This window comes from Rhinatrema bivittatum, chromosome 10 (assembly GCF_901001135.1).
Source record: "Rhinatrema bivittatum chromosome 10, aRhiBiv1.1, whole genome shotgun sequence".
Taxonomy (NCBI): Eukaryota; Metazoa; Chordata; class Amphibia; order Gymnophiona; family Rhinatrematidae; genus Rhinatrema; species Rhinatrema bivittatum.
The window spans coordinates 6246167-6268139 of record NC_042624.1 but is presented as its reverse complement, the minus strand read 5'-3'; the positions used below and the strand labels follow the sequence as shown (position 1 = coordinate 6268139).

The 21973-nt window shown below is 41.2% G+C and overlaps 1 long non-coding RNA gene across 1 annotated transcript in view; it reads left to right on the top strand.

The window, feature by feature from the left end:
* Positions 1-622: 622 nt before the first annotated feature.
* LOC115100106 overlaps positions 623-21973 on the top strand; it is a 230522-nt gene continuing 209171 nt past the window's right edge. The window contains exon 1 of the long non-coding RNA XR_003858963.1: positions 623-766. This is a non-coding gene — a long non-coding RNA (uncharacterized LOC115100106). The remainder of the gene's footprint in view (positions 767-21973) is intronic.

Sequence of the window (21973 nt, the reverse complement as noted above, 5' to 3'; positions counted from 1 at the left end):
TTGTAAGGAGAAGAGCAACAGACTCCTATCCCGGAGGGGACAGTAAGTGGGTCCCAACTAAACAGTTGTCAGAATATCCCAAGGGGAAACAGCAGGGGGCCTATTTCAGACCGTACGAAAGTGCCCGGGAGAGGGGCACCAGCCCGCTCTGAAACAGCAGGGGGCCTATTTCAGACCGTACAGAAAAATGCCCGGGAGAGGGGCACCAGCCCACTCTCCCACCGAAATAGTCAAAGAACTGCGCCCTGCATCCCGCAGGGAACACAGAAGAAAGGCGAAACAGCAGGGGGCCTATTTCAGACCGTACAGAAAAAATGCCCGGGAGAGGGGCACCAGCCCACTCTCCCACCGAAACAGTCAGATAACCGTGCCCTGCATCCCGCAGGGAACACAGAAGAAAGGCGAAACAGCAGGGGGCGTGGAGACAGTCTGGAAGGACTACAATACCCAGAGTTCCAGAGCAGCAGTGGAAGGCTCGTGACCAGGCTGAAGTGGCTGCTGAGGGTGATCTGGGGGAATTAGATTCAGCTGAGCTCATGCTGTGGGAAGGAGAGGGTGTGTCCCTGAGTGAGGAGGAAAAGGAAGAGAACAGTTTCTCTGAGGAGGAGGAGATGGACTGGGAGATACCCCCAGAGGATTTATCTGTGTCCGGCATGGAGACAGAGTAAATGGGGAAGAATTATAAAGCTGGACTGAGAAAAGACTAAAAACCTGCAGGGAAGCAGGGTGTCTGTCTCACCTGGTTTCCCCACAGGCCTTAACTAAGGTCAGTGCTGATTGTTTTGGGTGGTAGAGGTGAGGCATTGCTGAAAGCACAACTATAGGAGAGAAGCGGCGAGTTGTGCTGGATCCCCAAACTGGGCTGTCATGGCTAGGATGGAAGCCTGACTGCAGCCATTTGGTGGTTTTCATTGAAGAGGTATTTGAAGTTCAATTTCTGCACAACCCTAGGAAAGAGGGAATTGACTGGATTTATAATAAACTGTTCTATGTTTTTTTGTTTTGCTCGGAGGGGGAGGGGAAGAACTGCTAGTTCCCTACCTGTTGGAGCTTTGGAAAAGGGCCTGGCTATGGGGACTAGCCAGAGCCAATATTGGAACCCGGCTCAAAAGGTTTGCTCATAACTTTTTTGAAGAGTTGCCACAGTGTTTGAGATTGCAGCAGAGACCGGCGGTTTCAGTAGTGCTGTGGTGCCTGGATGGTTGGAGGAGATCTGAGAGAAGGAATTACGCCCAGCTGGTGAGATATCTGGAGGAGCCCACGACAATGTGTACTCGGTCGGCTTTTAAAATCTGCTTGGAACACTCTAGCCTGACATATTCACACATCCCCCTATTTGAAGCACACATCAGGCTTTAAAAATTCACCTTTAAAAAAGGACATCAGCAAGTGTCATGAACCCTTGATGGCATCTGCATTGGCAAACTGGCACCTAATGTGGCATTAATATTCTAAGTAAGTGTCAAGGGTAAACTCTGAAGAAAAGGTGTGAGAGAAAAGTGCAAAACAGGCACTGATAAAGGGACCAAGCCACATGTCTAAAGCAGCCCCTCTCCCCCAACAGGCAAGGTGTTAGGTCTGAGGTCCAACAGCAAAGCAGTATGGCAAAGACAATGCTAAGTTGTAGGGTCTGGGCAAGGAAGCAAGGCTGAGTGGCACAAAGACCCCTGAGGTGCAGAGTGGAATTTTGATCTTCTTGTAGAATGGGCTTTATACATAAAGATTATATCACATTCAGTACATGGCAATGGTTTCATAATGACAGAGGGTTTATAGTTGTAGGGTTTATGTATTTTTAATACAAAATGTTTTCTATATTCTGTAGTTAATCTGTGACTTTTGCATTCCTGATTTTGTGGTTTTGCATGAGTTCTTTCTTAATACTCTAACCGCTTATGACCTTTAATACAATAAATGGTTTCTCTTAAGGATCTTTTGTCTTGTGCCAGTATTTCTACCTCTGAATGAGGATGTTTTTAAATAAACCACATCACTGTAATCAACCATCATATAGGGTTCGAGAACCAGACTAAGATTGTGTAGGGGCTAAAGAAAAGGAAGTAGAAGAGATCAAGTTTTGTGCTGTAGTAGCGAAACCACAATCTTTTTTTTTTTTTTTTGACTGTTTTCAAAGGTTTGTATTGGTGACAAAGTGCCACAGGCCATAATAACACAAACCAAGAAGAAAGCAACACAAATGTTGGAAGAACACTCCGGGGCTCCAAAAAAGAGCACCAGCAACAGTGACATGAACCTTTGATGGTATTTCAAGTGGCAACCTGGCACCAAAAGTGGAATCAACATCCTCAGGCAGCATTGAGTAGGAACGAAGTAGAAAAGGTGGCAGGAAAAAAAAGGCAGACACTGATAAAAGGGTCAAGCATTACAAAGAGTGGCTACAAGACTACAAAGCAACATGAAAGATACAAAGTAGCCTCCCCATTCCTGCAAGGAATAAGGTTTCGGGTAGGACAACAAGGCAAAGCGGCAAAGAGAACTGCAAGGTGTAAGGTCTGGATACAGACGTAAGGTTGAGTGACACACAGAACCACAAAGTGCAGGGTGGAATTTGGATTTTCTTGTGAAATGGGCTTTCCAAATGAAAATGTCATCACAGTCAATACATGGCAATGGTTTCTCTAATGATTGTGGCATGGTTTTCCTGGAAAATGGTGAGGATTGCTTTATCTCAAAACCATGTCCATATTATTAAGCTGACATCAGGCTGTTCCATCTTCTGGTTTTCTGGTGTTGCATGAAATCTCTCAGACTACTCTTTTATCACATTCAGAACATAATATTGAGGGGGTTTTTTTCAATTTTTTGTTCTAAGAACAAAACATCCCAGTATAACAAACACAGAAGAAAACAAGTGAGGGAAGAAAGAGGGCAAACTGGCTCCCAAAGTGGCAATAGCATCCTAAGTCAGCACTAATTTTGAGGTTCTTGCTGCTTTGCCTTTCCCTACCCCTGACAGAATTGATTCTATCTTTGGGATGTGAGGATTAAAATGATTTAATATTTCGCAGTGCTATCATAATGTATAATGACTGTACTAGTGCCACTCTGATGTGTGTGTGCGTGCAACACAGAGACACTACTGGCACTTTTTTTTTTCTAACAATGACAGGTTCACAACACAGCCTAGTATGATTCAGTCTCTACCCTATTCTCAGTGTTTGCCTTTTGCCCACTGCCCCCTTGCCCACTGCTGACTGAATCCTTTACTATGACCAATAGACTTCACAACTTCAGAACAGTCTTACAATCTCTAATATTCTCTAACCTAGATTATTATAATTTGTACTTCTCAGACTTCTGGCTAGTCACTTAAAACCACTACAACTTTAAAAAATGCCACAGTCCGACTTTGGATCAAGGAAATACGACCACATCACCCCAACTCCATTAGCATTACATTGGCTCCCGATAGAGTCAAGAATATTATACAAATTTCTAACAATAATATTCTCAACACTAATCCATACGACATGATGAAAATAACATTAAAACCACATAGTCCCACACAACCTCTTAGATCTCAGAATAAAGGCCTTCTAGAAATACCGACCATAAGAAATTCTCATCTAACTCAATCTAGAGATCGATTGATTTCAATTGCTGGCCCAAAGCTTTAGAACTCAATGCAGAGAATCTGCGAACAATACCAGACAATAAGAAAATTAAGAAAGAACTGAAAACACAGTTACTCACTATTGCTTATGGTTTTGCTGATTCAGCCAATTCACCTTGATTCAGATATCCGGAATTTTTTCACCTTGACTCAGATATCCAAAATTTGTCATAAACTATACCCCCTTAATCCTGGTTATGAACAAGAAGTAATTGTTTTATCTTTCGGATCTTACTGGTTATTTGTGACCTGGACTGGCCCCTGTCAGAAAGAGGATACTGGGCTTGGTGGACCTTAGTCAGACTCTCTATGACATTTTTTATTTTCTTAGGTAGTGGGAGTGTAGGATACCATTGTTAAAGGTAACCTATTTCTTGAATCTAAATTGGAACATTTAGAAAATGTTATAAGGCACAGGAACCTGTGCTTAATTAATTTTCCTTGTCTTCCTTCAATTGCACCCTTGGATATGTCTAAAATATATTTGAAAGAAATTCTGAAAATTCTAGAATATTCTTTTCCACCTGTTCAGAATTTTCTACCTTCCATTACTTAAGAAAGAAGAAGGCTTAAATCCTTTAGGAAATCTTTCTCCTATTTCAGATGATAGCTTAGATTTGTCTGCTATCTTGGAGATAGATTAAGATCTGGCAATACCATCAGCTCTTATTGTTACATTTAAATTGGATCCAGAAAGAGATTGACTTCTTAAAATGATTTCAGAAACTGTGAAGAATTATTCCTTCAATGTTGGATCAGGATCTTTCCTGATGTAGCCAAGATAACTCAGAGGAAAAGGGAACAGTCTCTTCTGATGAGGCCTCATGTGCTTGATCTTGGTGTCTCTTTTTCCGTCAATTATCCATGCAAGCGTTTGGTTAAATACAACAATGTTTCATATATATTTTTCGACCCTAGCCAATTAACTTTATTTCTTAGTGTCAAAACTGTAGATTTTTGTCAGGAAAAAAAGCACTATGTAATATTGTCTTTATTCAAAAAAAGCAGTGTACACAGTATTAAAGACCTTTTTCAAGCTAGTGCAGACCTCAAAATCACCTTTAATATTTCCCTTCATTTTGGGTACATCCAAAGCTGATCTTTTCTTATTTCTTTTGCACAGATCTTCCTTTCCTTTCGCTGCTTTGCTGTTTCTTCACTTCCACTCCCTAGCTCTTCAACTTGCAGTTCTGAGGCAGATGAGCTGCAGGGGTGGGGAAGATGAGTATGAGGATAGGTGCCACCAGCAAACAATAACTGCATTTCATCAGCGAGTACTCACCAAACCTGCAGTGGCCCCTTCTCTTCTGGCATGAGCTTCCTTTCTAAACAGGAAACTTCTGTAGGAGGAAGATCTGTCATGGAGCTTTTCTACAAACTGACTCCCATATCCCATTCTAACTGCCAGATTACAGCTGCGGCTATTTCTAAGTAGCAGCTTTTCCCGCCTCTTCCTTCCGGGGATGAATTTAGGATTTTATCACTCCTAAGCACTTTTGCTACGTTCACCTCCCCACCTCCTGCAAGGGGCTATTACAGGGTAAAAGAGGGCTTGTCTCTGTTGAATAAGGTTCAGCAATGCTGGAAGGCATCAGATCTTAGCCGGCCTGCTGCTTCTAAATGTGTTCCACTCTAGGCCCAGGCATAATGAAAAATCCAAAGCTGCTCCCTCCCTGGATTCCCTTGCAACATGCTGCTGCTCAGCAGTTTTGGGACAGGGGTAAGGTGAGCATGTAAGGAGATGGAACGGGCAGGGAAATTAATGCAGCAGCAGCAGGAAGAGATCTGGGAGAGGAGCTCTGGGCAGGTTAGAAGGAGGGATGAGAAACTTGAAAACTTGTCTGAGGCAGAAAATAATCCCTTGGGACAGTCCTGCACCAAGATCATTTACTTACTACACTCACCCATACATTTTACATTCAAACATTAATTCATGGAAACATTAAACATTACTTGAAATCTATTTCAATCACCTTTTCTTGGGAAAAAAAAGTGTAAAAGTGCTTCTCATGTTTTATCATTGGATTTTATCATCCTTGTCTGAGTCCAGGAGAGTGAATTCCTTTCTCTTCTCTGAATGTGTACAGTGATGAGCAACACCGCATAGCTTTGTCTGGATATGGAAACAAATTGACTTCTAGGCTACCGGAGACCCAGACTAAAGTTTGTCCATGACACGAAGCTACAGGACTTGTCTGTCAAAGATAAAGATTTCTATCAAGCAGTTAATTCATCATTAATTAAGAGCAATGTAGTCTTGCATAAGGAAATTGACAACACCTCTAGAAATGTAATGTCTAGTGTAATAAATTTCCATAATAGTGTAGTATCCCACTCCATGATCCACTTACAAAGTATTGATAAGAAGTATTGAAAATTCAAGAAATGCATTATCAGTTGCCTCCAAAGTGTATTATCTCCAGCTGGTTAAACAGGAGAGAATTAGCCAGTTTATCTGAAGTCAATGAGAAAATCATTAAGGGCAGTTTGATTTTCACTAACTTTTTGGAATTGTCACAGGGAGAAGATACCAGAACTAAACAGCCACTTTTGGTAACATTTGTCGGGGAAATAGACAGAGACTGAATTTTTAATCATTTTTTTCTCATACAAATATTCATTTTTTAGATAATAAAATACAGGTCATGCCTGATGTGAACAAAGTCATTCAATCGAGGTAAAATATATTTTTGGAGTTGAGAGAACTAGCTATGAAGGTCAGGGTTACCTTTAGCTCTGATTTTCTCGTGAATGTTTTCTACTGCATGATGGTATTCAGTATATTTCTTGATCTACCACAATTAGCTTATCTTGGTATGGATCTGCTAAGTTCTTTCTTGATGAGGGAGGGAATTGAGTGAATTTGAATTCACTGGTTTGAAGCTTAGTGTATGAGATCCCTTGTTCTTTTTCCTTTGGACTTTTTTTTTAGTTTATATTCCCTAGAGATGTTGCATCACTTTCAAGATGTAGACAGATAAAAAATATTAAGCAATGTGTTTTCTTTTTTTCTTATTTGTTTTTGAAGTTTGATTTCTGCTTATTATTGATTGCTTATTTCATGTTTGTATTGCTTGAAATTGTAAAAGGGCATGTTGTAAAAAAAAAAAAAGAAAAACAACCTTTATGCCCAGCTTCTACTAAATTCAAACTGCAATTCCTGAGGCTGATATTCTTGCTTTGATAAAACAAGAACTATCACCTCTTCCTCCCCCAGATTATTTTTCTTAATGCAAACCAAAAAAAAAAGTCTCTGCATAAAACTGATTCAATTAGAATCAAAGTAAATTACTAACAACATTCCAGATCCTAAATCTGGACAAGTTTAGGGACAATAACAGCAAAACAAGCACACCACTGCCAAAAATAAATAAATTATATAGTCCTTTGGCAATATTGCTATAGTGAGAATTAGTTAATGAGATAATTAGAAACATTACCTAATAACTGGATATTTTGTCAGTTATTTTGAGGTTTTGCTATATCTGCTGTTGACTGCAAGAATTTTGCTGTAGCAGATAAGATGAACTAGCACAAGCTTCATGTCTGGAGAAGCTTATTTATTTATTTGTCAATTCATTACAACACAAGAGAAATGTTGAAATAATTATCCAAATGTTTGCATTATTTAGTGATGAATTCTTCATCTTTGAATATTAGCCAAATGCTCAGATCAAGGCTGCATTCTGATTACTAGTCAGTTAGTCACCTGTTCAAATATGGCTCACATCATAAGTGCTCAAAAGTCATTAACATCTGAAAGAACTTTGTGGTCTCTATTCAGTTCAAAATCCCCAGGTGTCCACCTTACCATAACATCACTATCTCAACCTGCACTTATTGACTCAATTGCTGGAAATTTCCCTTGCACACGAAACCTAAAGTACACACGATGTTTATAAAATATCAATTTCACTAGTTTAGGCTACTTACGCACATGTATGCTAATTTTAATAAATGTAACTCTTTGAAAATTCATCCCATGATCTATAGAAAGCAAAGTAGGTTGGAAAAACACAGGGAAAGTTTGCTTTTACTGCTATTCCACCTACGAATGCAATATAGAATGCCTGGTATAGAAAAGTGTAATTAAATATGAATTCTCATGCATAAATCATAGTTACTCTGAGGGGCATAGAAGAAACAGAATCTGAACTTTTACTTACAGTTGTCACTTTATGATATTACAAATGATCACATATATACCTTTAAGTTTATATTTTGCTTGCAGGACTAAAAACTTCCCAACCATAATGAACACTGACAATGAGAGCAGTAGACTATGATTTGGAAAGTGCTGAGTACAGCAAAGCCACAAATTGACTTGGAACCTGAGTAAATGCACGGCATGGTTGATTTTAATTTCTGTACACATTTTCACATTGTTTACTGATTAGAAGAAAAAAACGCCTCATTAATCATGTGCATATCAGCAAAGAAAGTAGAAAGCAAGAAAAATGGTAGGTTTGATAATGCTTAGGAAAGTAGACATATAGACCTTATTTCTGGAGGCAGAGAGAGAATTGTTCTTTAAAGATAACCGATATCCAACCTTCTCAAATTGAGACTGTCTGGCTTTCTGCCAGTTAGGTAGATGAACGCATTGATTTCCTTTGCCTGAATGAACACTGGTTCTATACCCCACCAGTTCTATTCTCAACCCTTCTCCCACCACTTCCCTCCACAACTGTTCCAAGCATATCCTTTCATTTTTCTACACGTTACCCCCCTCCCCAGCCTTTATCACCATGCTCTATGCCATCCCAAGTACTATTATATTCAGTTAAGGTTTGGGATGCGCCTACTTCTGCTGTTCCAAGCATCAAACTTTCTCTCCGTAAAGAATTGATTTCTCAACTTTTCTCTCTTCCCTGCAACTTCACTTTATGATCCTTTGTCCTAGTTTCCTCTTCTGTGGAGATTGTATCTTCATGTATTTTACCGAAGCCTTTTAAATATTTAAGTTTCTTTCGTGCCCCCTCCCACTTCCCTTCTTTCCTCTAGTGAGTATATTTTAGGCATCTTAAGCTTTTCTTTGTAAAATTTGCCCTCAGACCCTGTATCATTTTAATAGCTATTCTGTGAACTTCCTTCATCCTCTCAATGTCTCTTTGATGATATGGTCACCATGACCTTGATGTCATGTGAGATGATTAATTCTATATTTTTTGTTTGACTTTCCAGTGCTTGTGATTAATATGGGACCAATAGATTTTGCATACCAAATACACAATTTCACTATATTATGCACTAGCTGTACCTGGCCATGCGTTGCCGTGGCTCAGTCTGGTTTAATTTCACAATGCACATTAGTTCTGCTCCAGCCATCCAAACTCCCTCCCCCCCCTTCCCCGGCGGTGGACGGATTGGCTCGGCGACTCTTCTACCCTTTCCTCCTCCTGTGTGTAACTGTCCGGCAGTCCGTACTCCCTCCCTCCTTCCCCAGCGGCGAAGGAATGGGCTGAACCGTTTCTCAGAGTGGCGACTCGTCTGCCCTTTTCTCCTCCCCTCTGTGACACCCAGCACGTAGCGCAGAACTGTATGGTCCGCACATGCATGGTAGAGCTGCTCTCTACTGCGCATTTGTGGTCCGTCAGCCAGAGCCCATTTATATTGTAGATAGCATGTGTTGCTTTTATGTCCAACAGATGGCGCTGTTTTTGCAAAAAATCATGTTTTTACCTGTCACAGGTGTGACATCTATATAATATAGGTATATAAAAACACGCGAGTATTCGAATGCAACGTTGTGTCAAAATTTCAAAGCAATCAGTGAAGAACCTTCGGAGATTTAAGATTTTGAACAGACGAACATTTACATTTGTATTTATATAGATTGAAGATAATTATTCATATCCTTTACCATTTTTCTGTTTTTTTTCAAGTCTTTCATTTTTTCACCCCTTCTGGCATGACTTCTCTATTGTAGATTTTGGTAGCATCAACAAACAAACATATTTTTTTCTCATGATCCTCAGAAATGGTAATAATAAAGATAATGAAAACAAGGTGCCTCATTCCTGAGCCCTGGGGAGCATCATTGATTAGGGGTGTGCATTCGTTTTGAACTTAAATGTAAAACGCAACTTTTTTTTTTTTTTTAACTTAAAAAAGTGATGAGGCGAAAACGATCGGATTTCCAACTTATTCAACATAGCTATGTTGAATAAGTTGGAAATTGCGATTGTTGATCCTAAATAAAAATTTAAACCCCTCACCCTCCTTAATCCCCCCCCAAGACTTACCAAAACTCCCTGGTGGTACAGCAGGGAGTCAGGACGCCATTTCTGCTCCTTTGCGAGGAGCATGTGACGTCGGAGTCACGTCGGAGTAACGCGGCGTCACGTGATTCCCCGCGCGATCGCTCCGGGGGACCCTCGTTGCACCCAAAAGGAACTTTTGTCCAGCTTGGGGGGGGCCTCCTGACCCCCCCCAAGCTGGCCAAAAGTTCCTTTTGGGTGCAACGAGGGTCCCCCGGAGCGATCGCGCGGGGAATCACGTGACGCCGCATCACTCCGACGTGACTCCGACGTCACGTGCTCCTCGCAAAGGAGTTCAGAAATGGCATCCTGACTCCCTGCTGTACCACCAGGGAGTTTTGGTAAGTCTTGGGGGGGGGGGGGAATTGAGGAGGGTGAGGGGTTTAAATTTTTATTTGCACGTATGGACATAGACTCAACTTATGGAATTCTCCATATGTCCATATTGACCGCAAATGGGACCCCCTTTCGACTTATGGACTTATGAACATAAACTTTTGCTCTGCACATCCCTACCATTGATCATTTTGCCTTAAACAGGTTGGGTTCTACTCGTAATCACCTTGTGGATTGAATTTTTGAAAGCATATACGCCCATAACATTATATTTTAGACATGTATATAGGACTTTTGAAATTTATCCTGGGGTTGTATTTGTTAAATATACAGCAGCAATTTCATGGGTACATTTACAAATACTTGAAAGAGGCATTCTTGGGGTGAAGCTAGGGCAGGGAAACCATTTACATGTGCACTTTCTAAAATCAAAAGTATCTGCGTAAGTGTTTATATTAGCATTTACTTCTGCTCCCATCTATGCATAAATGTGCACATGTTGATTTGAAGTTAGCGAGGTAATGTGTCAAGGCAATAGCTAAAACCAGAAAAATGCTGGGATGCATAGAGAAAGGAATAACCAGTAAGAAAAAGGAGACGGTAATGCCCTTATACAGGTACTTGGTGAAGTTTCACCTGGAGTACTGTGTTCAGTACTGGAACCCATATCTCCAAAAGGATAGAGACAGGATGGAGATCGTCCAAAGAAGGGTGACCAAAATGGTGTGGGGTCTTTATGCAAAGAGGCTGAAAGATCTGAATATGTATACCCTGGAAGAGAGGAAGTGCAGGGGTGATATGATACAGACCTTCAGATACCTAAAGGGATCTAATGATGCACAAACTGAACATTTTCTATTGGAATGGAAATGAAAATCCAGGGAGGGAAGATTCAGAACCAACATATTTATTTTTTCATGGAGAGTGTGGTGGATGCCTGGAATGCCCTTCCGGGAGAGGTGGTGAGGATGAAAACAGTAAGCAAAATCAAAAGGGCATAGGATAAATACTATAGATCCCTAAAGGCTTGAAGATGATAATGAAGAGAAGAATATATGGGGTAACGTACATGGAGCGACAGTTAGTACCCTTTACCAGAAGGCATGAGAGATTACTATTCTTAATCAGTTAGCCATGATGTTTTTGACACAACTCCAACATTGCTCTCCGCTTTGATGATTGGATTCTGAAAATAGCCAACATTGGGCACAAAGTTTTATAGTGTGAGGTACTGATACACTGACATTGGGGATACAGCTTCTATGGCCAAGTTCAAAAGCAAAGAATGCTCCTTGAGAAAGTATTCCACAACCTTGTCTGTATATTTAAAACATCTGATATACAGATGATAATATATATAAGATTGGGTGGCAAGGTCCACCCTGCCACCATTAAAATGGTGTTGGGATGGGCATTGGATGCTACTTTCCCTTATATAAGTTTTCAGGCATGTGAGGGTTGCCAAAAGCCATGTGCTGTGGTGGTGGTTGTTATCTGGTGACTCAATTTTAAAACCCAGTTGTTTAGCTGATTGGCTCACTTGGAGAGGGTTGTAGGTGTGGGGAGGGGGCAGGGAGGTTACTGGACATGTTTTTTCTTGCAAAGCCATTGGTCATCTCAGTCCTTCATCTGCAGTTGAGTGGGAGGTTGTTTTGCATTTTTGCTGGCCTACTGTTTGAGCAGCATGATTTATTTATTTATTTATTTATTAAGGCTTTTATATACCGACTTTCTTGATACAAATCAAATCAATTCGGTTTACAATGAACTAAGCAGAATATACAATTAACCAATCAACAAGAGATACGGAGCATACAGTTACATTATAACAAGGAAGCCTTAACTTGGAGTAGGAAAATAAAGAAGGGGTGAACGGAGCAATAAATATATAAATAAAATGAAATAAAATAGAATAAATACTATATACAGAAGAGGGGGCAAGGGGCCAACCTCTCTTTAATGGATATTATGCATGAAAAATTTGGAGAGTTTTGTTTACAGAGATGTGTGGTGTACAATTCTAAAGAGTCTGGAGGGTATGATGCTGCGGACCTGCAAAGGCAAGGTGATTGGGGACCGATAGCGTTGCAATGAACGATAAGTTTGATATAGGTTGGTAGTTTTGAATGTTCTCTGGGTCTAGGTTGTTCTTTTTTATTAATGGTTTAATGATAGCTGATTTTAAGCATTCAGGGTATTTCCCTTCAGTGAGGGAAAGGTTGACTATGTCTGTTATTGTTTTGTTTATTGAGTTTACAATCAGCTTAATTGTCTGAATGGGGATACTATTGATGAGATGGTTTGCTGGATTCATTTTTTTTAATTATATTTTGGATTTCCAGAGAGGATGCAGTATCGAAGTTAGTCCATGTTGATGTAATTTTCAGATGCATTTTTGGGATTTGGGTGTGTGTGTTATTGTTGGTGATGGAGTAGTTTATTCATTTTTTGATTTTATCGGTGAAATATTCTGAAAAATCATTGCTGGTGTTAGTGCTGGAAGGTGTTCTTAGTTCATTTGGTGGTTTACTGAGACTTTGTACGATGTTGGTATTTATTTATTTTGTTCGAATAGAAGTCTTTTTTTGCATTATGTATCAGTTTTTTATAGTTTGCTAGGTGGGTTCGGTAGGCATTGAGTAGTGGGTCAGTTTTTTTCTTGGGTGACGATCTCTCTTTTTTCCTGAATTCTCGTTTGGCTGATCTTATGCTATCATTGTACCATCGATTTTGGTGTTTTGGGTTTTTTATTGACTTTATGACGGTAGGGTTTATTCTATCTCCTATGTTTTTGGTGATGTTGAGCCATGAGTTTGTGGCTGTTTCTGCATTTGTAAAGTCAATGTCCGAGTGTTCTTCTTGTAGATTTTGTTGCAATGTTTCACTATCAAAGGGAGGACGGTATGTAAAGGTTCTCATGTTTATTTATTTATTTATTAAAACACTTTTCTATACCATCGCTAAGTTATATACCATCACAACAATTTACAAATAGGCACATAGACTAAGGTATGCAAATGTAGGTTATCGTACATTCTAACAGGTGCCAATAAAGTTCGGTTACAATTTCATCAATAAAATCAATATTTGAGTAATGTTGGTCTAGTCCGGGTATATTATTGAGTTACTATCTCTTTGAAGTATTACTTCTTAGATGTAGGACTGAATAAATTCATTCTCATCTGCGTTTCCCTGTACTTTCATTCTCTACCCTCCAGACTCTTTAGTGAAGGCTTTTTTAAAGAGCCATGTTGCTGTTTTCATTTTTCTTGGATTTTTTGGGTTTCATGCTGAGGTAAGGGAGGCGTAGATGAAGTAATGGTCTGATCAAGGGATTTCAGTTGTTTTGGTTTAGTGTGTATCCCAGGTGTCCATGTTGATAAAAATTAGATCAAGGGTGTGTCCTGCTTTGTGAGTTGGTCCCTCAATGATTTGTTCTAGTCCCATTGTTGCTAGTGCATCCGTGATTGTTTTGCATGTAGTTGTAAGAGGGTGAATGTCCATATGCAAGTTGAAATCTCCCAGGATGATGATTGGCTTATTGAGTGTAGTTGGCTATGATGAATTCTATTACTGGAGAGCAGTCATAGATTTTTAATTTAGGCGAGTTGAAAAGTGCGATTTCGAAAGAGGAAGATATCTTGGAAGTGATTAGTTTCATCTGCACATTTTTTTTGCTGATTAACATGAGACCTCTGCCTTTTTTTTCGGTCTGGGGATTGAGATGGTTTTGTAGGTTGGGTCTTCTATTTGATTAATTAAGACATTGTCAGTGTTTTTGATCCAGGTTTCTGTGATTGCTATGAACTCTGGTTTGTTATCAGTGAGTAAATCTGTTAGAATGGGCTTTTTTTTTTTTTTACTATGGATTGTGCGTTTAATAGTATGAATGATAGGATCATGCATTTGGTGTAAGTTTTCAAATTCCTGTATGTAATATTTGATCTATTGTACTCACTTTTTTCTTGAGTTGTCTGCATTCATGATCCCATTACCTCCCCTGTCTGTTTTTGCTCCAAAGAAGTATTGAGGCAAAGCAAGCAGGGAGGTCAGTAGGGTCATACCTCGGTGGTGGTGTTTGGTAAACACCACTGAGGCATTACTCCACCGAGATCCTCTGCCTCTTCTATAAAGACCACCACTTAAGAATAACTTATCCTTTATTAGCCTGGCTTATGTCAACACTAACCACTGAGGCCTGTCATTTACAGCTACACATGCCATGTTCAATTCATTACCACTAAGGCCCTAGCCATAGATTGCATTACAAACTTACCGAAATACTCCTCAGGATTTTAAAACCTTTCTTCATCTATGGTATTCACCTTCTTGCCATTTTTTGCTCTTGCCATGGCTATCCATTCTTTTGCACAGTTGTGGCACCGCTTCAGTAACTAGTTTCATGGCCCACTAACAGTTTCTCTGTATTGTTCATTTGGGTACCTACCTACCACCTAGCTATGATGTATGTGGCCTACTCTGTGATACAAACATATCCAGGTGGATCATCCTGGTGCATTTCTGACAGGAAGAGTCATCCTCCCTCTCTATGGGTGTCTGCTTGCTCTAATAGATTGACTGGTATCTCCCATGCCACTCTGCCTTAATGCTATGCCCCTCATCCTACACCTTCAGATCCATGTGCTGCTCAGCCTTGCTGCCATGCACAGATTTTGCACCTTAACAATCTTAACTTATTTCTGCCTGTGCCTTCCTGGCATACTCCAGCTCTTACACCGTGAGGACTTCTTGTCAATCTGGGGTGCTGCCCTGCATCTCTCCTATGCTTTTTGATTCTTTATCTTGATACCCCTCTTTCTGATTTCCTTTATCTGTACCTTGGGGTTTTTTTCTGCCACTTTTCTGCTTCATTGCCCCTTCATGTTGCCTTAGGGTCCTGATGCCACTTTTGGTGCCACTTTGCCTCTCGTGCTGCCATCACCTGTTCATGGCACTATTGCTGGGCTGGCATCCTCTTTCTAAACCCTGAGGTGTTCTTCCTCCTCTTACTGCTTCTTTGCTTCACTTACATTGCGTTAGAGAGCTCCTGCCAATCCCATAAGCAATAAGCATCGCACCCCTTTGCAGAGCCATAAGCTACTTTATGCCACTTTTTGGATGCCACGTTGTCATTTTCTAAAGTACCGTGTGACTCTTTCCCCCTTTTGATGATTTTTTTTTCTCCCAAGTTTCATTACAATTGATATAAAATTCACTATTCTGGAGCCTATTATAGACTGTAATAATTCTCCCATGTGTTTTAATGGAAAATTAATGAAGCTAATAAAACTAATGAAATGATAAACAGATTTTTTTTTAAATTTGGAACTAATGAAATAAATGTGGGTTCCAACGAAATAAAAGAAAGAGCTAAAACAATTAATTTGGTCTGCACATCCTTATTAATAATTATATGCTGAGTGAAAAAATACTTTCTCCAATTTGTTTTAAATGTGCTACCTATTAGCTTCAAGGAGTGACCCCCTAGTCCTATTAATATTTGAACGGGCAAAGAACCTATCCCTCTTTATCTGTTACACCCTGCTCATAATTTTATAACCCTCTATCATATCACCTCTCAGCTATCTCTTTTGAAGGCTGAAGTCCTAACCTGTTTAGCTTCATGTAAAGGAGTCATTTCACCCCTTTTATCATTATTGTCACCCTTCTCTGCGCCTTATCTAGGTGCAGAGAAGTTTTTGAGGTGAGCGACCAGAAGGGCACACAGTACTCAAGGTGCGGTCATGCAATAGATTCATAGAAGCATTATTATATCTTTTTTTTATTTATAATTTAATCTTTATTGAATTTTTTCCATAACTCAAAAAGACCTTGATTTAAGAAACCCAAAAGAACAGATAATCAGGTCCAGTACTCACATAGGCAAAATTCAAAAAAATATCCAAACCACCTTATGAGGAGATACAAAAGGAAAAACCGTACCATTCAAAGATTACTAGATTATTGACCATTACTTTCCTAATAAAAACTAACATTATGTTTTCTTTTTTGACTGCTGCTGTACACTGGGCCCAGAATTTCAAACTAGTGTCCCCGATGATTCCAAGATCCTTTTCCTGGGTGATGATGCATATATTCGGTGTCCCCAGACTCGGTCCACAAGGACCTCAGCACAGTCAAATTCCCAGGCTGTCCACAAAGATTATGCATGAGATCATTCACAGGCAATTTCATCACCATTCATGGGATTCTTCACCCGGTTATTACATCACATAGGAGGAGGTCACTTTCAAAGGACTTGCTACAGACTAACAAACCTATGAATAATTCTCAATGACAGGCATAGCAGGAATTTTCAGAAGACCACTTACACAGGTAAAGTACATTTATTCATGTAAAACAGTCTTAAGCATGTAAATGCTTTTGAAAATCAGGCTTAAATTGAATATATTAGATCTAAGGAGGATCAAAGAATACTGAGAAATGATGCAATGACCAGAGTTGACATAAACACTGCAGCAATTTTGTTTTGCTATTCCGATTAAGATTTTTCATATGGTTTGCTAATTATTATTTTATTATTAACTAAAATACTTTCAGCCGAACATTTACACATGTCCGCTGTACAACCTTTCCACGTGTAATTCGATATGTGGAGATTTGTTAGTGGTTTATAAACCATTTAGCAGGGATTATAATATAAAATATGGTTTATCCTTTATAATAAACATCTCTGCAAGAAAACCAGGTGAATGTGATATAAAATTATGCATTTTGTTGTCCAATAATAATCTGAGTTGCCTTTGCTGGTAGAATTTTAATTTTAGGGTACAACTGCATTCATAACAAATAAATATTTGTTCCTTTGCAAGAATTTGCTGCCAGAGGTAGATATATCTGTTAACAAAGAGTTAAATTGCCTATTGAGATCATTTGCGGTTGAAAGACACCGTATAAATCATAATTATGCTTATTAGCAGTATTGCATTATTCATGGAAGTCTTGCAGAATATAATGAGATTGAAGCAACAGCTAATGAAAATCTGACACCAAGTATCATTCTGAAATATTAAAAATAGGTCTGAACCATAATTAATTAATCGAATTTCTGTTACAATTATTATAGTGAGTGTAATTTTATAACTGTATATGACTGGGAAAGTCTACATGCACTTTTTATGTGTTCTCTATACCCCAAATTTTCAAAGCAAACTTATACACATACGTTTGCATTGAAAATGTGTGGGTAATTGGCCTACAGAATGCATCCCACAAAGTTACACCAGCTCTTCGAAGCATTTACCTTGTGCAGGTTAACTTGCACCTGTATTTTATTTAAATCATAAGGTATGCATATAAGTTCTAACTCTGCTGGATAACTTTGATAAGGGATATTCAGTGGGACATTTGTCCTACTGAATTCCCGGGACAAATCATCTGGCTTGCTAAATACTGACCTCATAAATTTGTACAGAAATAGCAGTGGAAAATGAAAACAGATGAATTTGACTGTAAGGTACAGGGATGGTAAGAAAAGTAAACAAAGGGGGAAGGTCAGAGTCATGGCCTTGGGAGTGTTTTGAAAGAGAGATTTACAGATGAGAGGCAATGGTTTCTTACATTACGTACTGGGGGTGATTTTTCAAGGGCATTAATTACATGCATTAAACCTGTTAGCAGCATTTTATTCGTGTAAACACTTAGAAAATCAGCCTGGGAGTTCTATTTAATTAGGCGTTGAGTGAAAAAATAATTCCTATGATTTGTTTTAAATCTGCCCATTGCTAGTTCCATGTAGTGTTTCCTAGTCCAACTTTTATTTGAATGGGTAAAATAATCTTTCTCTTTTTATCCGTTCTGCCCCACTCATGATTTCATAAATCTCAATCAAATCCCCTCTGTTTTATATTTTGCAAGCTAACGTTTCCTAATCTATTTAGCCTTTCTCCATAAGGGAGCTTTTTCATCCCCTTTATCATTTTTGTTGCCCTTCTCTTTACCTTTTTCATTGTCCGCTAGATCTTTATTGAGATGGGGTGACCAGAACTACACATATGGCCGGATTTTAAATGCCCTGCATGTGTTACTCGCGCAGGGCACTTGTGCGCCGGCGCGCCTATTTTGCATAGGCCGCCGGTGCGCGCAGAGCCCCGGAACGTGCGTAAATCCCAGGGCTTCGTAAAAGGGACGTGTCGGGGGTGTGTCGGGGGCGTTCCGTGAATGACACGGCATTTCGGGGGCGTGATGCGGCGTTTCGGGGGCGGGCCTGGGGGCATGGTCGAGGCCTCCGGACCAGCCCCCGGGTCGGGTGATGGCGCGCAGATTTACGTCTGCTTTCAGCAGGCGTAAATCTACCAACAAAGGTAAGGGGGGGGTTAGATAGGGCCGGGGGGGTGGGTTAGGTAGGGGAAGGGAGGGGAAGGTGGGGGGAGGGCAAAGGAAAGTTCCCTCCGAGGCCGCTCCGAAATTGGAGCGGCCTCGGAGGGAACAGGCAGCGCATGCTGGGCTCGGCGCATGCAGGTTGCACAAATGTGCACCCCCTTGTGCGCACTGACCCCGGATTTTATAAGATATGTGCGGCTACGTGCGTATCTTATAAAATCCAGCGTACTTTTGTTCGCGCTCGCACAAAATTATAAAATCTACCCCATAGTAGGGGTGTGCATTCGTTTTGAACTTAAATGGAAAACGCAACTTATTTTTTTTTTAACTTAAAAAAATGATGAGGCGTAAACGATCGGATTTCCAACTTATTCAACATAGCTATGGAGCGAACCCGAGGGGAATCACGTGACGCCGCGTCACGCTGACGTCACGTGATTCCCCTCGGGTTCGCTCCCGGACCCCTCGTTGGGCCCAAAAGGCACTTTTGGCCAGCTTGGGGGGGTCAGGAGGCCCCTCCAAGCTGGCCAAAAGTGTCTTTTGAGCCCAACGAGGGGTCCCGGGTTCGCTCCGAGGTTCGCTCCCGGGTTCGCTCCCGGGTTCGTCACGCGATTCCCCTCGGGGTCTAATATGTATTTCTTTACAGACTACTATGACCTCTCCTAGCAAAAAAAAAAAACCAAAAAAAAAAAAAACCTAGAATAAATGAAATGCAATAGCATTTACAAAGTGTTTAGCTTGATATAATCTTCAGAAGACGCAGAATTTCCAGTCTAGATAATCCAGTGAATTTGCTGGTGATTAACCAGCAAGATTCAGGAAATTGATATTTATGATAAAGCTCATACATTCATGCTGAAGCAGGAGGCCCCCCCAAGCTGGCCAAAAGTGCCTTTTGGGCCCAACGAGGGGTCCGGGAGCGAACCCGAGGGGAATCATGTGACGCCGCGTCACTCCGACGTGACGCCGACGTCACGTGATTCCCCTCTGGTTCGCTCCTGGACCCCTCGTTGGGCCCAAAAGGCACTTTTGGCCAGCTTGGGGGGGTCAGGAGGCCCCTCCAAGCTGACCAAAAGTGCCTTTTGAGCCCAACAAGGGGTCCGGGAGCGAACCCAAGGGGAATCACGTGACGCCACGTCACTCCGACGTCACGTGATTCCCCTCTGGTTCGCTCCCGGAACCCTCGTTGGGCCCAAAAGGCACTTTTGGCCAGCTTGGGGGGGTCAGGCCCCCCAAGCTGGCTAAAAGTGCCTTTTGGGCCCAACGAGGGGTCCGGGAGCGAACCCGAGGGGAATCATGTGACGCCGCGTCACTCCGACGTGACGCCGACGTCACGTGCTCCTTGCAAAGGAGTTCAGGAATGGCGTCCTGACCCCGCTGGACCACCAGGGAGTTTTGGTAAGTCTTGGGGAGGGGGGCGGGATTTAGGCGGGTGAGGGGTTTAAATTTTTATTTGCACATATGGACATAGACTCAACTTATGGAATTCTCCATATGTCCATATTGACCGCAAATGGGACCCCCTTTCGACTTATGGACTTATGAACTTAAACTTTTGGTCTGCACATCCCTACCCCATAGTATTCAGGACACTGTCACACCAAGGATTTATTCAAAAGGCGTTATGATATTCTCAGTTTTGTTCTCTACTCCTTCCCAAATGTTTCCAAGTATCCTATTTGCCTTATTTTCTGATGCTGAACACTGAGCTGAAGATTTTAAGTTACTTTCCTCAAGGATTCCAAGGTCCTTTTCTTGAGTGGTGATGCCTAACATGGAATTATTAGGAAGGGAATGGTTAATAAAACGGAAAATGTCATAATGCCTCTGTATCGCTCCATGGTGAGACCGCACCTTGAATACTGTGTACAATTCTGGTCGCCGCATCTCAAAAAAGATATAATTGCAATGGAGAAGGTACAGAGAAGGGCTACCAAAATGATAAAGGGGATGGAACAACTCCCCTATGAGGAAAGACTAAAGAGGTTAGAACTGTTCAGCTTGGAGAAGAGACGGCTGAGGGGCATCAATGAAGCTAGCAAGTAGCACATTTAAGACTAATTGAAGAAAATTCTTTTTCACTCAACAGTTAGTATAGCTGAGTTTAAAAAAGGATTGGATAAGTTCTTGGAGGAGAAGTCCATTACCTGCTATTAAGTTCACTTAGAGAATAGCCACTGCCATTAGCAATGGTTACATGGAATAGACTTAGTTTTTGGGTACTTGCCAGGTTCTTATGGCCTGGATTGGCCACTGTTGGAAACAGGATGCTGGGCTTGATGGACCCTTGGTCTGACCCAGTATGGCATTTTCTTATGTTCTTATCTTCAATCTGCCACTATTTTAATGACTCAAATCAATATTGTGTCATCAGCAAATTTGGTCATCTTACTTGTTCCTTTTTCCCAGATCATTTCTGAAAATGCTAAATTGCACCGCCATGGGGTGCTCCACTAACAACTTTTCTCCTTTTGGAATACTGACCATTTGTCCTACCCTCTGTTTTTTTCTTTTATCATAAGAACATAAGAAGTTGCCATACTGGATCCGACTAAGGGGCGGATTGTCCCGGGGCTTGAAAAAGGGGGCAGGGCATGGGCAGAGTGGGGCGGTCCGGGGGTGGGCGGGGCTGAAGCATCCAGGCACAGCGTCCATTTTTCGCTGTGCATGGGATTGCGGGCCGGCCGCCCGCCAGCATGCGTAACCTACGCCTGCCCGGAGGCAGGTTCAACTTCTAAGTTAAAGGTAAAGGGGAGGGTTAGGAAGGGCTGGGGGGGGGGGAGGGCGGGTTAGCTTGGGGAAGGGAGGGGAAGGGAGGGGAAGTGGAAGGAAAGTTCCCTTTGAGGCCGCTCTGATTTCAGAGCTGCCTCGGAGGGAACGGAAAAAGGCTGCGTGGCTCGGCGCCTGCAAGTTGCACAATTGTGCACTCCCTTGCACGTGCTGACCCTGGATTTTATAACATGCGCGTGGCTGCACGCGCATGTTATAAAATCAGGCATAGATTTGTGGGCGCCGGGTTGCATGCACAAATCTACGCCCGTGCGTAACTCTTAATATCTGGCCCTAAGGGTCCATCAAGCCCAGCATCCTGTTTCCAACAGTTGTCAATCCAGGTTACAAGTACCTGGCAAGTAGAGATGTGCTTCAGGTCTAAATATTGTGTTGAGCTTCGTTTCGGGGCCCCCCCCCCCAAGGAATTTCATTTTTCCCGCGGTTTGGGTTTTTTTTTTCAGGGTCCCCGATTTTCGGGTTAGTGCACGTTAACCTGAAAATGAATATTTTCTGAAATTTTGGAAAAAATTAAATTGTTTTTCAGTTCTCCCGAACCATTCCGAAGCAGATCCCATGCTACTAATGTCAGTAATAGTAGTGGCTATTTCCTAAGTCATCCTGATTAGTA